The sequence below is a fragment of the Macrotis lagotis genome, chromosome X (genome assembly GCF_037893015.1).
Source record: "Macrotis lagotis isolate mMagLag1 chromosome X, bilby.v1.9.chrom.fasta, whole genome shotgun sequence".
Lineage (NCBI taxonomy): Eukaryota > Metazoa > Chordata > Mammalia > Peramelemorphia > Peramelidae > Macrotis > Macrotis lagotis.
Window position 1 is genome coordinate 265215530 of NC_133666.1, and position 19961 is coordinate 265235490.

The window sequence follows — 19961 nt, forward strand, 5'->3', positions numbered from 1 at the left end:
CTGAACTCTCATGTATTCTTATGTCTATCTTAGGTGGAGGCTTATATTTCATTTGCATGTATTCTAATATTTTACAGTGAGAATTCTATTCAATTTTTTCTATAACATTGCAATGTTTCCAATATTCCAAGTAAGAAATTATTGCATATGGATAAGGAATAATGCTCTAAATATCTTACTCAGAGGTGAGAGATGAATATTAAATGTAGGAAAATTCTGAAGTGGGAGAAATTACAACCAAATCCTTGGTAACTGGTCTCCCATTTTCTTGTGAATAATACTTTTTAAACTCCTACCTAATGGACCTGACACAACTTCTTTCCAACAATTGTCCATTTATAAAAATTCATGTTCTTCAGCTATTACTTTTCCCTTCCTTCATCCTCTCCCCATATAGATCTCAACTTCAGTTCCTTATTCCCTATTCTGGATTGTCAATGTTCTTTACTTCCATTCACTGAAATTTAGATATATTTCTTTTCTCATCCTAGGTGGTGAGTAGATTATTCATATTTTATCCTCATCCTAAATATATTGGCACTTTCATTGAAGCTAAAGAAAGGTATACAAGGATAGGTATAGTGCAATGATAAACCATATTGCTTACTGGGCTTTAAATTGTTATCTCTGCTTTTCTTTTTATCTCAGAACAATTTCTGAAAATTTCTACTTTTCTGTCTTCCTTCCACTATTGAACCTACCAAAGTAACAAAGAAATAGTTAAACAAACCACCATGAAATCGTGATTACATCTGTCAATTTATACAACATTCAGCTTTAGCTGTACCCAATCTCATACTGAGAAGAGAAATGGGTTTCATAATCTAGAATTGCTTTTAATTACTCAAAATCTGACTTACATTTAGTGATTTTTTTCATTCACATTATTGTGATGATTATATAGTCATAGTTTTGTTTCTATTTTTTCCCCTTCGCATCAGTTCATGAAAATCTTCCCAGGTTTGTCTGATGTCTAATGTGTCCTCACGTTAATTATTTCTTAATGCAATGTAGTAATTTCTTAAATGCATAGCCACAATTTTTTGGTCATTTTCCAGTAGATACTATTTTTGTTTCTCATTCTTTGCTATCTTGAAGAGAACTGCTATGAATATTTTGGCATATCCTGAACTTTTGTGTCTTTTAGTTCCTTAGAAAGCTATTTTTACTCATAAAGGATGACTAAGGAATTTCTTTAGTCAAAGAATGCAATCATCACTTTTCTTGAATAATTTCAAATGACTATTCAGAATGGTGTCCATCTCCTATCCAGAATGGCTATGAGACAACATGGTACAGTGCAAAGGTGTCAAACTCAAATAGAAATAGGCCACTAAACAAGTCATATATTGACTTAGAATCACATATCATACATATTAACATTACCTATGTTCTTTTGAATTTTTATCTTGTTAACTATTTCCCTATTACATTTTAATCTGGTTATGGAGAGTAGGGAATATTGTTTCAGCAATGTAATTATCAATTCTTATGTATGATACCTCTGAGTAGAGGATAGACTATTGGTCTTAGCTTAGGAAGACCTTAATTCAAATCCTAACTTTTACTATGTGACCCAGGGCAGGTCATTTAACCTCTCTCTGTCTCAGTTCTAGCCTCTGTAAAACAAAAGATTTGTACTTGATAATATTTAAAAGCCTGACCAGATCTAAATCTATGACCTGGTTAACTTACAACTCCAATAATAGTGTATTGTTGTACCTGTCTTTCTGCAGTTCCTCCAATGCTAACTATTCTCATTTTTTGGTCATCTTTACCCATTTGTATGTTATGAGGTGAAATCTCAGGTTTAATTTATTTTTTCTATTAGTGATTTGATCATTTGATTTGATTTTCTATGGGTGATTTGATAATTAATGTGCCTAATGAGTTCATGTATACTTAATGAGGATTTGGGTCATATCACAGACACCCTAATTTTCTATCAGAAAAGTAAATAAGCACAGTTTGTGGTTTGGGGAACTGTAATTTGAATTTCCATAACATGTTTAGTGTGTTAGGGAATAAAAGTATGAGTTTCTGGAGTGTAGGTGTGGGAAGTAGAAAAGAATATTTTCCTTGACTTCCCCCACCCCCACCCCAAGCCCATCACTAGACTATTCCAATATTATCAAAAGAGGAGATTTTATTTACATATATTTCTGGGAACTTATTTCTTAACTCTAAATTGCTTATCACTCGCAGATTGTTGGTAGGCTATAACGACATATTTGGAAATGGCTTCTAATGAGTTTCTTGGTCAGCTGCATCTTGGGGAATCAGTAGGAAAATGTGCTTACTATTTAACCTGGAGGCTCATTTGATTGGATTGGATTCCTAAAAGCATCTGAGGTTAATTAGTCTGTTCCTAATTCCTAGAAGCACAAACTTAGCTGGCATGAAGATTCATTATTTGGGGTAGTGAAGCATGAAGAATATGATAGCTATTTCTCACAAGATGATATCCTCTTATATATGTTCCACTTCAAATGCATTGTAATCAATGTTTACATAGGAAGATTTTTGATGGTCTTAGTTTTTACTCTTCTTTCTAGGTAAACTTTTGGTATTTCACATGTGAAATTTCTGTTCAATGATTAATCAATTGACATATAACTAGAGAAACTAAATAATACCATTCTTGATGTTCTTACAATAAACGAATGTGATATATAGATAGATGCTTCCACATAGATGAAGAGACAGGGAGAGAGAGAGAGAGAGAGAGAGAGAGAGAGAGAGAGAGAGAGAGTCAGATAGATCAATAGAGAATTTAAATGGTGTGCTAAGTACAAAAAAATAAAAATACAGGAATATACTTCTTACTATTTTTATTATTTTATTTTATTTTTCCAGTTATATGCAATGGTATTTTTCAACATTCATCTATCACAAATTTGTGGTTTCCACATTTTTCTACCATTCTCTTTTCCTTTCCCCCTCCTCAAGGCTGCAAACAATTTGGTAAAAGTTGTCCATTTATAATTCAACATGCTTTACTTTCAAGGCAATCATATTCTAATGGGGTGACAACACATAAAAAGATGTTGAAAAGTTGGAGAGGGAGGACTTAGCATGAAATAGAGAAATCTGGGGAAATGGAGTGGAAGTCTGGGACTCTGTAAGATGAGACAAAATTTGATCTATTGGAGCTGAGGAAACCAGGAAACAGAGTCCAGGTTACCATAAGGAGAAGATGTGATGATCTCAGTAGTCTACCTGGCAGGGAGTGATCTGGTAAGTAGAGGAATATCTGTGAATATAGCAAACTAGGAAGATCAAAGGGAATTGCATACAAATGGAAGGATGACTATTTTCCCTGGATGAAACAAATAAAAGGAATTTGTTTGGTGAGATAATATAAAGGAGGGTGTTTGCTCAGGAAAATTTGAGTTCAAATTCAGGTTAAAAACACTTTCTAACTATGTCCCTGAACTTTCTTTATGGCTCATTTCTCTTAACAAAAATGGCAATAATTGGAATTTATCTCTTGGGGATATTTAGGATAAAATGAAAGAAAACTTGCAAAATGCTTTGCAAGCTTTAAAGTACCTTTTACATGTTAGTTATTGTTATTAATGCATAAATGATAAGATATATTAATTTATGGAAAATTTCATCATTTTTTTGGCAGGACAATGGGGTTAAGTGACTTGCCCAGAGTCATAAGCTAGGTAATCATTCAGTGTCTGGGGCTAGTCTCAGATCCTCCTGACTCCAGGGCCAATGCTCTATCCACTGTACCACCTAGCTGCCCCCATCATTTCTAATTGTAGAACATAAGGGTATGATTTGTAAAACCATCACCCATGAAAATAATTGCAACTTATATTGTAATATTGATAGTAGGAGATACCACCAAAGTAAAACATGATCAGAAGAGAGGTTGGCAAAGACCTGTGGGAAAAATTAGGAATGCCAGATGGGAGCTTTGAGTCCTACAGTAGTGTACAGGAAATATCAAGACAATTAAAAGGAAGCTTCTAATGTATTAGATGAGTTGTTTATCTAAAATTTCTAGAAAGACATGGGAAAACATGACATACAAGAAGAAGGCATGGCAGACTACCTTCCACCTGCACCAGTGGAGAAAGAACTATACAGAGAAAATGACAGATCATTTGAGCAATGGAAATATTTCTGAGCAGGGAAAGTAGTTGTCAAGGTTTTAGATACTACTATCAGCACTGATGTAATTTCTCTGTCCATTCTACCATGTTGCCTCTGAACTTTGGGCTCTTAAAAGCTGTGACTTCTAAGATATGGGTCTTTTGATGAAGGACCACCTTAGCTAAATTCAGAGAAGCTTATTGCCAAAAGCCTGGCCCTCAAGAGATGAGTATGACTTTGGTTAAAGCTGCTCATGAAATTGTCTGTTAGGAGGTATAAGAGCTAGGTAAGAGCAAGGATTGCCCAACACTGAAGAAAGCACACTTTCTAGAGAATTGATGAAACAATTATCTAGGTAGTATGATTATCTGTCAAACTGACCACTTGTTGTTCCTTGATCTCAGTATTCTATCTCCCACTTTCCTTATTTTTGAATAGGCTCTCCCACATGCCTCCCTTTGTGCATCTCAAAATCCCCCATTCCTTCAAGACTCAGCCTCTATTTTCTCCCCTACAGGAAATCTCTCCTAATCCATCTCATTATTAATACTCTCTCTCTCTCTCTCTCAATTCACAAACAACTAAGTAGATGCATTATTGTACATGCTTCTCTTCCCCCTTCCCTTTATGTCCTCAGTACCTCAAAGCCTAGTACAATCCTCTGATCATAAATGGTACACAATAAATGAATGCTCATTAGATCAGATTGGATTAAAGATGGTCAAATTAGTCATGAATCTTAGAAGTAGAAGAGAAATACTTTGGTTTGCTAATTCCTTGTCTACATAGGATTGGCTCAATGTTTTTTTTTCTCCTTGGAGGGAAACAGTTTTCTTCATAAGTTTTTAAAGATCCATTTAGTTTTTTTTCCAGTAATGTCTGATTTTTTGTACCCTCTTTTGAGGTTTTCTTGGCAAAGATACTGCAGAGCTTTGCCATTTCTTTATCCAGTTCATTTTACAATCGAGAAAACTGTGGCAAACAGGGTTAACTGACTTGCCTAGGGTCATATAGTTTGTATGTGAGGTCAAATCTGAACTTAGGAAAAGGAGCCTTCCTGACTCCAAGTTCATTTTAAAGATTACCTATTCCAGATTACCCAAGAATGTAGCTACATGTACAAGGTCTTGGTACTAGGTGCAGGAGAATTCAGAACCATTCAAATACATTTCATGGAGCTATATTAGATTATCTCTCCAGTTTAATTAAACATTTATTGGATACTCAAAGAGGAAGAATTCTCCCTTTAAAAAATATGTATAAACTTTATTCTGTAACAAGAATGAATTTTGCCCCTTCTTCTTCTGGGCAAATGGATTTTTATAGGCAATATGGGTGAGAAATGGGATGAGGATGGCAGGATGTGTTCAAACCCTACTTATGTTAACTTCTTTCTTTGTAATTTTGGGGAATTAATTTAACCCTCACAATCTTCAGTTTCCTCAATTGTAAAATGAGAACTTTGGATTAGGTGATGTTTAAACTTGGAAAAGTCATATAACTGTAACACTAAGACCAGATTTTGAGCCTGAGCAACCAAGAGAATCAGTGCTAGCTAAAGAAATGTGAGAGACTGAGGTTTTTTGGTGGAGTGTGGTATAAGTGGGGTAGCTAGATGCTGCAGAACCAGGACTGCAATCAGGAAGGTCTGAGTTCAAATTCAACCTCAGAAATGTACTAGCTGTGTGTCTTAGATAAGTCACTTAACCCTATTTGCCTCAGTTTCCTCATATATAAAATTAGCTGCAGAAAAAAATGGCAGCCACTCCAGTATTTTTGCCAGTATATTTGCCATGGAATCATGAAGAGTTGGACATGACTAAAATGGCTAAACAACAACAAATGGTATAGATAGGTTAAAAGAAGTCAATGTATCCAGGTTTTGAATGTTTTGGTTTAAGGTGATGAGGTAGAGATGACAGCATAACTTTCTAGTGGAGGCATTTATCAGTCAGCTGGAATGTAAGTCTAAAATTCAATGTTGGAAACAAAGATTTTTCTAGTCATATACCTCAGGATCAAAATGACGGGAGTAAATAAACTTTCTTAAGCATACAGAGAAAGGTATAGGGACACAAAATGGGACCAAATTTCCAGGACTAAAAAGATTTTAGGAAAGTCAGAGGTAATTTAAGAGTGCTTTCCTGCTCATTAAAGAGCAATATTAGAAAGAAAAGTTTCATTAGAGAAAGCATGGTTAGTGGAAAGAATCAGAGATTTACAATGAGGTCAACTTTGGGGTAGAATATTGACTCCAGTACAAACCATGTGATCATGAACATATCTTTGAGTCTCAGTTTCCTCACTTAAAAAATGGATATTGTAGCATTGCTGCTTTTGTCATATATATATATATATATATATATATGTATATATATATATATATATATATAAAGTAATGGAATGAAAGGGAGATTATAATCATTGTGCAGTAAGGTCATTGAGATATTTTGTATAAATTATTCTTTCTATAAATGTGTTTGCAAAGAGGAAAGAAGTGAGACTAATTTGAGGGAATGGGATGATCACTGGAGGGCATATAGGAGATCTGATTTCTGAGGCAAGGAAGCAAAGAGGTGAAAGAGAAAAGCAGAAACACAGAGTGAGACAGAGGAACCAAAAAACTGGAGGAACAAAGAGATAGAAAAAGAGTTGAATCTCAGAAAGACAGAGAAAGAAAGTCAGAAGCAGAGGAGACAGAAGGAATTAGAGAGACTGAGGCAAAGGTAGAGAGACAGAGAGGGAGAGACCTACACAGAGAAAGAGTCTGTGAGAGGGACAGGGACAGAGACAGACACACATCCCTTTCCTTTTCCCTTCTCTATCAATATCCTCTCCTCTTTTCCTGTCCCTTCTCTCTTTCCTGTTCACCCTTCTCCTTCCCCTTCCTTTTCTGATTAGCAGACAGACCATTAAATTAAGGCTGGATAGGCTAACACATTTCAATGTCAGTGTGAGGAAAAAAGCTCCTGAGTTTTTTTACAGCAGTAATGATTGGATAAGAATCTGTAGCTGTTGTTGCTAGTATTAAAGGAAAAATGTCTCTTAAGGATAGGAAAAAACCGAATATTTCTTTAGATCCTTCAAAAGGAGGGTTTTAAAATATCTAATGTGGATTTAAAAGGAAATTCCATTTAAAGACTAGTAAAATAGAAGCTTGTATTATGCAAACAATGAAGAAACCTTGAGAGATAATATTGTTGACTTCCTGTTCACTTCAACTCAGGAAGATAAGTAAGCAATAGCACTAGTGGTTGCCTTGAAGGAGGAACTGACTGACTCTCCTCTACATATTAGAAAATAAGGAAAATTCACTAGCTTAATTTAAATCCTTCCATTCACATTCCAAAGCAACATCCAGAAATCAGGACACTTGGGTTATTGTCAGTTCTCTATCAAGGCCAAGTTCTTCATATGACTGTACTACACATTCCTGGTGTAGAGTTAGAATTCTGGCATTGGTTGATTTTAAATCATTCCTGTAATATTTTGTGAAACTTTATTTTACATGAAGAAAAGACTCTAAGCTTTGATTTTGTCTTCTATAATTCACTGATCTTAATGTACTAAAGATTATGGGTGATTTTTGCATTAAGAAATCCCATGGACCTGACCCTTTTGAAGAGAATGAGGAGGATTAGTTTGAATGTGTCATTTGCAATTTTATGTTTGGCTCCCTGTCTTTTAGATTTTAAGTTTCTTGAGGGCATTTTTATATTTTTCAGTTAATCAATTTCTAAAGTCTATGAGAAAGAGATTATTTGTTGAATTGAATTTCATTGTCAAGTCAAGCCATTTCAAGATGCTCATTAATAAGTACCCCTACGCTTTAGAGATCAGAGTCTGCCATCCTATTGATCAAAATTCTGACCTAGCAAGCTATGGGATTATAGTAAAGTTGAATTTCTTTTCTTGGCTTCCTTACTAATTGACTTTCCCTCTTTCTGAATGTTGGGTGATGCTCAGTTTTAATTTTCCCATCAACAAAATTCAACAATAGCAATAAAATTTTAAAGCTACCTATTATGTGAAGTGTCTATGGTAGGTGTTTTGGGGAGAGGAAAAATTATGGGATATGATGTTTAGCTGTCATATAATTCTTGTTTTCAAAAGGAACTGAGATTCTACTAAATGATAATTGTCGTAGTTCAATTCTTTCTGACTCTTTGTGACCCCATTAGACTTTTTTTTTTTTAGCAAAGATGCTAGGTGGTTTGTCATATCCTTCAGTTCATTTTGTAGATGAGAAACTGAATCAAACAGGGTTAAATTACTTGCCAGGATCACACAGCTAATAAGTGTATGAAGTTAGATTTGAACCCTTGAAGATGAGTCTTCCTGATTCCAGATTTAGTGGTCTATTTATTGTGCCACCTAGGCCTCCTATATTGGTAATATTTACCCTCAAATGACTTACTATCTGATAGAGGCTGAAGTGCTACAATACAAAAATAGATATTATTAGCACGGCAAGGAGGCAAATTGTATTCCTCAGGTATGTGTTGTTATAGTTCTATGCTACAATCTTACTTTCTTACTTCATTGGCAAATGAAAATGATTCTTGTTTTTCAAAGACAACAATAGCAGTGAATTCTAAGTATTTTACTAGCTCACCAGAGTGCCAAGAAGAAGTATTACAGTATATTGGGAATATAATTCTGACACATACAGCTGTAAAACCTTGAGCAAATTGTTTTACCTCTCATTGCCCCAGGCGACTTTTAAACTGAGGGAGAGTTTCTCACTGGGAGTACCCTATACTTATAGTATCATAGATCCAAACCAAATAGTAATCAATATAAGTCCAGGGAGAATATATACCTTTCAAGCTAAGACCAGGATGACTCAATTGGGAGAGGCATGTTAATAGAAGAATGGATATCAAGGGCTAGCATAGTGACGACAGCAACTGGGTAATATATGTACTCTATGACAAAGAGACTAAACAGTCTGCCTTTATGAGGGGACTACTCATCCCCAATGAAATTAAGCAATGTATGAAATATTGAAGAAGTATTTCTATAGTCCTCTAAATCAGAAGTATCCAAATATTGCAGGTTGTGATATTCCTAAATGCCTTCAGAACTAGAAAAAATGCAATTAGGAAACATTTTAAAAATAAAAATAGAATATAGAAAATGTTACTAGATGGTTTTCTCAGTCCATATGCAATCCACAGAGGGTTCAGTGTACCTCCATTTCTATTTTAGTTTGATTAAACTCCTTAGCTATAAGATGTAGAGATTGTCCCCTCCCCAAGGACCTTAATGAGTTCAGTAGGGCAACTTATATGATGGGAAAGAATTATCTATCCTAAAATTTCTTGGGTATTAAGGACTGAAGGAAGAAAGACACTTGCATGATAATGGGGGAGTTGGGGTTGTGCTTTGCAACCTCTAGTCTTAGAAGACTGTGAAAAGCAATGAGAGGTTTAGGTAATATACTAAGGATCACCTGGCTATTATGTGTGTGGGGAAGGAGGAAATCTCAAGTAAATAATTAACTAATTTGAGATCAGGTTTCTCTTCTTCACCTTGATATGAAGTTGTTAAATTAAACTTGGCTTTCTATCTAGCTGGAGTTGGGTTTGGGGGCTTCTTACTTCTTGCTTACTTATTTGGGGCATATGTTTATACGCAGAAGGAAATGAGACTCCTGAGTGTTGTTACATTATCAATTATGATTTCACTTTGATTAACCAAATAAGAAACAGTTGGAGTCAAAGTTGTTTGATAGAGAAAGAGAACCTGAAAGAGAGTAAGAATGAGAGAGAGAAAATAGAGCTAGACACAGAGACATCAAAGACACATACAAAACAGACAGAGACAAATAGAGACAGAGTTTGGGAACTGTTTACATTATGAGTTAGGTAGCTCTTCAGTATGGCTCTGATTTTCAGTTCACTTCTCTAGAAGTGGACATTGTGGTGAATATTGTTCAAGGAATGAAACATCAGTCTTGCCATTTATGGCTTCATTGAACTTGAACTGTGTGGATTAGTAGAACATAGGTTGATCCTGGAGGTGTTTTAAATAAATGCTAATTGACTGACTGATTTCTGGGTCCTAATTCTGCCTCTGCCCATATTACCCTCAGCTAGTCACTTATCTTTCTTGGGTTTCAATTTTCTCATCTATATAAACTATATAGTTTGACTAACTGACCTTCAGGGTTACTCCCAGTTTAAAATCTATTATCCTAGATTACAGATTATCTTATCTAACCTCAGTTAAACCCCCACTCAAAACTTGGCAGAGCTTTTATTAATTCTTATTTGATTTTCTATCTCCTGTCCCACAAAAATTATTTCAATCCTCTTCCTTTTTCAAATTCTCCATACTTTCATCTCTCCACCTTCTCAGCTGAGAATCTTGTTCTTAATTTACTGAGAAAACCAGGGACATTTAAAATGTAAGTTCTCTCTTCTGTTTTCTTTATCTCAAAATCCCTTTATATCATCTTCCATTCTCCCCTCTTTTCCCTCAGTCTCTAACATAGATGGTTTTCTTGCTTTTTTAAAATTTTATTTATTTAAGGCAATGGAGTTAAGTGATTTGCCCAAGGTTATACAGCTAGGGAATTATTAAGTGTTTGAGATCACATTTGAACTCAGTTCCTCCCGACTCCAGGGCTGGTGCTCTATCCACTGTGCCACCTAGCTGCCCCATGATGGTTTTCTTTCTTTCTTGCTGAGGTCAATTCTTTTATCTGTATACTTGATTCTATATCATCCCCTATTCTCCAGCAGACTGTGTCACAAATCATTCCCCCTCCCTTAAATCTTTAACCTCTATGTGTTCCTTACTTAGTGTCTTCAAATTTACCAAAGTCTTTCCCATTCTTAGAAAAAACAACAAAAGAATAAAAACAAAAATTCACTAGGTGAAATCACCCTCTTAAATTATCATCCAATGCTTCCTTTCTCAATCAAATTCCTTAGAGAAAAAGCTGTCTCTACTCACAGCCTTTACCTCCGGTATCCTTACTTGCTCTTCAGTTTGAAACCTCTTTTCCTCTCATCACCCAATGGAAACTACTCTCTCTAAAACTACCCTGGCTCTCCTAATTCCTAAATCTGATGGTCGTTACTTAGTCTTCATTCTTCTCAACCTATCTTCTAAATTTGTAATCTTGACCCCACCTCTCCTTCTGGATGCTCTCTGTCCTCCATAAGTTTTTGTAATGGTACCTGCTCCTGGTTCTCCTCCTCCCTGTCTAACCTTTCCTTCTCAGACTTTTGCTAACTGATCACCTGTATTTCACTTTTTTAACTATGGCTATTTCTTTCATTTCTCAGGTCATCATTTCTCCTCCCTCTCTACTTTATCTCTGAGTTATCTCATCAGTTTATAAAGGTTCATCTCTATGAAGATGATCCAAAATCTGTTTATCCAGATCTACCCTGATCCTCCTGACCTTGTTTCACATCTCCAATTGCCTAGTGAACATTTTAAAATAGATGTTTGAGATACATCTTAAAACTCAATATATCTAAAACTAAACTTATCTTTCTCTGCAAAATCAAAGCTTCTTAGCTTCTTTTAAATGTTTCTATTTTTGTTGAGGACACTACCATATCCAGGCTCTATGATCATGATCTTAGTATTATCCTTAACTTCTTTCTTCCTGTCATTTCCCAATATATAATCAGCTGCTAAATTTTGTTGTTTCTATCTTCAGAACATCACCTCTACCCAACCAATTTTCTCCTTTTAGACAGCTACCAACTTGGTTTCAGGACATTATTACCTTTTGCTTGCATTTTTTGCAACTGCCTCATAATTGATCTCTCTTAATCAAGTCTCTCATCATTCTAGTCTATACTATACAGTGCTACTAAAGTAATTTTCCACTCAACCAACTCTAGTGGCTTCTTATTTTCTTTAGGATAAAGCATGAACTCACCTTTTTAACTTTTTAAAACCTTTTAGAATCTGGCCCCAATCTATCTTTCCAGCCTCATGGAACATTATTCTCCTCTTCCATACTCTAGGATTCTATCAATTGGTCTTCTCTCAACATTCTCTTTCTTTTCCTTGTGCTTTTGTACTGACCATCCTCCATACCTAGAATGTACTTTTTTCTTTATTCTGAGTGGGAAAATTCCTCTCTCCCTTTAAGAAGCAATTTAAATTATTATCTTCTTCAAGAAGGTTTTTCTAACTGCTCCTTTCCCCTCCCCCCCAATTCTAGTTTTTTCATCCCCAAACTACCTTATAATTTATCTACTTTACTCACTTTATATTTATGCTGTATTAATTTATGCAATATTTGATATTTACTTGATAAATATTTGTTGATTGAATAATTAGCTTTCAGTTTCCTCACCTTTAAATTTCAAGCTCCTGATCTATGATTAAATTATACCTTCCTTGCAGGGGTAGCATCTTGATCTGCCAATTCATAGTTTTGTTAAAAGTTAAATTCATAGAAGAGAAGATAGGAACAGTATAGGGCAAAAAAAAAAAAAAAAGATTCCCTGACAGGGAACACGAAAGAGCTCAGAAAAGGATGGAAGAACCTTTTCTGGAGGTATATGAGTTCCGTTGACCCTGAGCTAAGCTTCTTCCACTGAGGTGACCTTAGGGATCTCAAAGATATGATAATTTTCTGAGGGTTAGTAGCTTTTCAAGCTGAGTTTCTAGGATAATGAAGAAAAGCCCCAGCTATTAAACCATCTTTCATTTTGTGAGCAGTAGTAGTACCATTTATATTCATAGCAAATCTTTTTTCTGTGGAATTCATAACACTACAAAAATTTGGCAGAGTATAATTTTTATAATTCTCAAAATACTGCTCATATCCACCTGCTATTTACTAATAAAAATATTCATATAAAAGTAAAATTTAGGTGTACTGATAGTTCTAGGGAAGAAATCACTTCACAGGTGTTCTTAATCTTCGAAATGTGAATTTGTTTTAAAAATATTTTGAGAGTAATTTCAATATTTCCTTGGAATTCCACTGATGCATTATTCCTGGAAATTATATATATATATATATATATATATATATATATATATATATATATATATATATCACTAGGGTGAAATAGAGGGTCTGTGACACAAAACATATTACTTAAGAAAAGGATACATGAAAGTCAGAAGTTAACATCCAAAGTTCTTGGATTTGAATTTTATTAATCTGAACATTAAGAGGATGAGAGAAATTGAGCATGGAGGAAATAACTGAATTACAACATTGTGGGTTGTCTTGAATAGTAGAAACAAATGAAAAGTGATGACTTTATCTCTGACTAAAAATCAGAAAGGTTAAGAAATATCACCTGGGATTCTATGATTGTTCAGCATGCTTAATATACTCTGTAATGGAGCAAGAGACAAATAAAGTCAGAACCCAGGGGAAGGTAGTCAGGGTTCACTCATTCATCATAGTGTTATTAAACTCATTAAGAATTCATCAAAATCTCTGGTAGCCACTGGGAAGACAAAGTCAAATAAAGAAATCGCTTATTTTCAAGGAGATTACTTTTTAAAATTAATTTTTATTTTCAACTAACAAATACTTATTAGGAGCTCCTATTCTACTAGAAGGATTTCTGATCATACTAAGTAAATACAAAATATAGAGAAAGCAATACAAGGCAATTTCATGATTAAATGAACATCTTCTAAGAAGGGTTGAGATTGAGGGAGGATATGAGATCAGAAAACGACTCTATCAGAAGTACCACCTGGATTGTACTTGCTATTAGAAAGATCAGTGTTCTCAGAATCCAAGGTGATGTGAAAGAACATTCCTAGACTTGGGGACAATCTATAAAATCTTAGAGGAAATGGACTATTGGGAGTAGGAAACAGTTTATAGACCAGTTCAACTATACTGGAGAGCTTAATGGCAGCAATAAAACATAAGATTAGAAAGATAGGTGGGAGAAGAATTGTGGAAGGCTTTAGATGTCAGGCTGAAGATATATTTTATCCTCAAAGAAAGAGGAAACTGCTGATCATTTTCTCAGTGGGGAAATTCTTTAAAAATATTGATTTGTTAGCTATGGAGAGAAAAGGAAAGATTGGAGTTGGAGAAGGGAACTTAGGTAAAGGAGAAATGAGGAAAAAGGGAGACCAAAAATTTATTAAGCACTTACTATATATTACATGCTGAGCTACGTGATAAAGTTTAAAAAAACAAAACCAAACTAGCCCCTACTCTTAAGGAGCTTACATTCCATTTGGACAAAGAAAATGTAAACAAAAGAAATAAGAGGTTATTTCAATGCGGATACACTAGCAGCTAAAGGGATCAGGTAAGGTCACATAAATTAGGAGGCTGTTGGAATAGTCTAGTCAAGAAGTGATGAGGATCTGAATTAGGATTTTTGTTATGCATATTTGTTACACATATTTTATTTTTGTCCTGGAGAGGATGGAGAAAGGGAAAGGAGTGGGAAGGCGGGATGAAGGAGATTTAGGAGGAGAAGAATCACTATTTATTGATACATTTTAAAAAATGAACCTTAGTTTATCTAGACCAGCAATGTAGAATAGTGGATAGAGTACCAAGTCTGGAGTCAGAAAGCCTTCAGTTCAGATTTGACCATTTCAATGTAGAACCTTTGATTCTAAACACTCATTATATGAAATAACTCTTAAATATTTGTGGTTCTTCTCACTTTTTTTTTCTCAGAGACTTAGGAGGATCTGAATAGGACATTAAAACATTATGGATATTGCTTGTTGGAGTTCCTGGGGATGAAGAGAGGAAAAGATGGAGGTGAATCTGTCCTTGATGGAGGTAGGTGGAGTGGTGATTCACTGGCCCACAGGACAACGAGACACTAAATCCTGAGGATTTGGGATCAAAAACATGTTTTATGGTGAAGCGGGGGTGGGTGGAGGAATAACTTCTGTCCACATTTCTATCAGATTCAGTGGTGTGCTAAAACTGTATTTATGACATCCTTTTAAATTTAAACTACTTTATTACTATTTTCTCCATTACTTTTTTTTTTTTTAGTTTTTTACAAGGCAATGGGGTTAAGTGGCTTGCCCACAGTCACACAGCTAGGTAATTATTAAGTGTCTGAGGCTGGATTTAGACTCAGGCCCTCCTGACTCCAGGGCCAGTGCTCTATTCATTACTTTCTTAAGTCAAGACAATCAACAAAATAACAAAGCAAGACTTGATTTTTGTCAGTTTGGGGGTAAAAATGCTCTCACTGAAAATTTGACGATCAGTTCAAGAGTCTAAAAGAGAGGAATCTAGGACACTCCTAGTCCCCATCTAGTTTTGGATGTGGGCATTTTACTGGTTCCATTGATTGGATTGATGATTTCCAAGATACCTTTCTACTCCAAGAACTGTGTAAAGAGGTAATATCTTTATCATTCACTATCTAGACTAAAGCTAAAAGACAAGATAAGTAGAAGTAATTGAGTTCCTTGGGCACACATTTGACCATCATTTGAGCTAATAGAAGAATAAGAAGTATGGTTTCTTTGATGCTTTTTCTGGATATTCAGGAAAAGAAATAGATCACCATGAAATTACCTTTCAGGAAAGGTTGGTGAAGTTTCATAGAATCAGATTTAGAGACTTAAGACGTTATCTAGTCTACCCTCTTCCCATTTTACAGATGAGGAAACTGAGGCCCATAGAGGATAAGTGAGTTGATTAAATTCACACAAATAGTACGCAACCAGGCTAATATTTGAACCTCAGTCCTCTTATTTAAAATTCTATTTTCTTCCTCTAGTACCATAATATTTTGCAGTAGAGACTATTTAGTTAACACATTGCTCAGGACTCTTTAGAAAGCAATAGATAACTTTTCAAATGCAAACCTAGGGAATTCTGTGGGGTCCAAGAACTCTCTGGGCAGAGTAGAAAAGCAAACAGCTCTCCCTCCAGAGAGGGTAGGGTAAAGAAAGAGATGGCCAGGAATCAAATTGAATGATTTTTTCCAATGAATGCTCATCTTAGATAGGGCTTACTGTCTGTGCAGTGTTAACCTTAAACTTGGTTCCTGGAAGTTTTGTCTGAGAAAGAAGTGAAGAACCCAAGAGAAGATGCCTAGTGACATTTTATCTTTCTCTGTGTATTGAGCTCCTGGATTTCTTGAAAAGCCTTGAATCATTCAAGATTTTACAGTTTAATAAAGGACAAGGTAAAAAAGTTTGAGAAAATGGTGACCTTTTTCATCATTCAACAAATAATACACAGTCCTAAGAGCACCTGCACATATCTTGGGGCACATCCTCAATACGAATACTACACTTGAGTGAGCTTCCTGAAATCAGCATAAATCAACAGAAGATATAAAATGATTCCTTACCTCCCTCTCAGCAAAGTTGCCAATGATAAAGATGGAAAATGTTATTGTGTAAACCACTGCTTAAGAAGCTGGAGCCTAAAAATTCTATCCCTGAAGGTAAGTGCAGCTATGCCCACCTTAAGCATTATTTCCTTCGAATGGATATTAATTATAAAGAAAAATCTTCACAAATTGGACCTCATTAATTCCTATAGCACTCTTATAAAATAGCTCACTACTGAGAAAATAAACTACATCAATGGTAAGAATGTATTATTCTTGGGGTGGCTAGGTGGTGCAGTGGATAAAGCACCCGCCTTGGAGTCAGGAGTACCTGGGTTCAAAACAGGTCTCAGACACTTAATAATTACCTAGCTGTGTGGCCTGGGCAAGCCACTTAACCCCATTTGCCTTGCAAAGAAACCTAAAAAAATGTATTATTCCTACTATCAAGAGGAAGGAATGTGCACAAAGAACTCAGTTCTAAAAATATGCAATTTGATGCCTGTTCTGTATATTGGAGATCAAATGAAATTCATTTTTCCTTGGTGTTGCTAATAATCATAATAATTAAAGCAATGATTAACACATGGTATTTTAATGTTTGCAAATAAAAGTTTTACATAAATGGTCATAAATATTATATGTATCACATATACTTATGTTATATGTAAGATATATATGTGTACCTCCAAACAGTGTATGCACATATATGCACTAAACATTAAAGTAATTTGGAATTAAGATGATGTGGGTTCAAATCATAGAACTTCCATATACTACTTATATGTCTTTGGACGAGTCATTACCCTCTTTTATTTTTTTAAAAGTTTTTGCAAGGCAATAGGGTTAAGTGGCTTGCCCAAGGACACACAGCTAGGAAATTATTAAATGTCTAAGATCGGATTTAAACTCAGGTTCTCCTGACTCCAGAGCCATGCTCTATTCACTTGACCTAAATTCATTCATCTGGTGAAATAGAGGGGTTGGGCTGAAATAATCTTCTCCCTCCCCTCCCCTACCCTCCCCTCCTCCTCCCCTTCCCCCTCCCTGTCTCCCTCCCTATCCCCCTCTGAAAACTGAGACTAAGAAAATTTAATTTTTTGCTCATGGCTAGTATCAGAGCTGGGATTAAAGCTCAGTTCTTCTATTTCCAAGTCTGAATCTCCATCCATTTTATCTCTGCTAACTTTCTATGCTCTTTGATTAATGCTTTTTTAATAATCGCATTAAATATAAATATTTTCTTGTATAATAAATTTCTTTTCATTTCTATTAATACTGAGTTCCTTGAGTTCTCTCTCTCTCTCTCTCTTCATATATATATATATATATATATATATATATATATATATATATATGTATGTATTTCAAATCTTGGAAGGAAGATATATGGGTATATATTCATGCATATACAACACCCATATACACACATACACATGCATATGCATATACACATACATAGACACACACACACTCTTGGGAAGAATAAACTTGGCTTTTTATTGAGGGGAATTTAGACTTTTTTTCCCTCTTGTCTCAAATATTTTCATTGATAGTTAGAAGCTAGTGCTCAGTGTGAACCCTCAAAATAATCACCTTACTATTCTCTAACTTCTTCCCTTTTTCAAACTATTTGATTTAGTGATGACTCCTGGGGTCATACTTTCATAATAATTCCCCAAATTCTCCTTATAAATATAAAAAAAATTGGACAGCATAAAATACAAAAAAAATTACCTAGACTAGAACTAAATTTATTTTGCTAGAAGATGAACCTAATGGAGGAAGAGCAGCAATCTTCTAAGAAATCTTCAGTTTAAAACTCAGGGAAAGGACTGAAGTCTTGTTTGGGAGTAGAAAGGGAGAGCACCCAACCTGGCTTTATCCTGAGGGGAAGTCCTTTCAAGTTTAAGCTCTTTCAAGGAGAAAAGTTTGACATTCCTATTGTGTACATGTTTGCAGACCCATTTAGCTTCCTGGATAAGCCTTTGGAGATTACTATTTAAGTGCCACCTGGTACTTTCCCCTGGGCAACTTCCCCTTTTACCAATTAGAAGAAAAAGTCGGTACCAAGAAGGATTTCTCTATTCCTCATTTTAATGCGTAGCTTTGATCTGGGGAAGGATAGCCAGCTCTCAGAGCCAAAGTGCATTGTCTGGTTAGGACTCTGTAATAACTTGCGTTGAGTGAGGGCTACCTGGAAATATGTACTGAATGTTAGAATTATTAGAATTTTAATCACGTGGCCTGAAATTCTACATACAATGAACTTCGGTGCAAATCCCAAATGAGAGAACTGTGTGTTTCTCATCATGTCATCACTTAAACTTCCTAATATGTGTTTCCTCAGTTGTAAAATAAGGTCCCTGGGGCATAAGGATTAGAAGATCTCTAAGGTCTCTTCCAGCTCTAAATCTGTTATTCTCTGATAGGGCATTGTAATCATCAAGTCATTAAACCTTTCAAAACCTCAATTTCTTTTTCTTTTCCAAATAATATTTTATTTTTTCCCCCAACTGCATATAAAGACAATTTTTAACCTTAATTTTTGAAAAATTGATTTCTAAATATTTCCCTCCCTCATTGCCTTCTTACCTGAAATGGCAAATCATTTTATATAGGCTTTACATGTTTACTCAAACAAAACATATTTCCATATTAGTCATATGGAAAAGAAGATCCAGACTCAAAGTGGGGGAAAACAAAAAAAAAATTAGGTGAATTTTTTTATCTTCATTCAGATACTATCAGTTCTTTCTCTGGAGATAGAGAGCATTTTCACCATGAGTCCTTTGGGATTGTCTATTACTGAGAATAAGCCATTCACAGTTGTTCATCATATAATATTGCTATCACTCTATACCATGTTCTCCTGGTTCTGCCGTTATCACTCTACAATCTCAATTTCTTTACCCACAAAATAAGGATAACTTTCTGCATGACCTAAATTATGCATAAAATACTTTACAAAACTGAAAGTTTTCTATTAATACAAATTGTGTTGTTATTTTTGTGGTGGTAATCTCATTCTTCTCATTTTAGCTCCATGTGATTCAGATTGGTAATGGTTCTGGCTGTTATTATTCTGCTGTGTTTGATGTTCCTTGGACTATTTCTCAGGCAGATAGAATGATTCCTTTTATGATTAAATAAATGTATTTGGAAATAAACTTACCTTCTACTGGCTGAATGTAAGCATTATTAGGACAACTCTTATAGTAGAAAAGATGATGAGAATATTAGATCCTTTAGCTTTCTCTCATAAGATTTTGATTTCTTCTGCTAGACATCTATATATTTAAAAAACTCTGCTGTACATAGCTTAAAAATGAAAATGATTGGTTTGATGATCTCTATTTGAAATGTTCTTAATTTTTTTATATATCAGTTTTATGTTCAGGATATTATGCATAAACTTTTGTCTCTGCGATGATGTCTATTTCCAATATAGTTTATTAGTTGAAATATGAAGGAGATTTTGAGGACTATATGTATGTAGTATACTAAGCAGTATGGTGATTTATCTCTATTAATTTATGTATGAAAGAAAGTTTCTGATGCATCATCCTA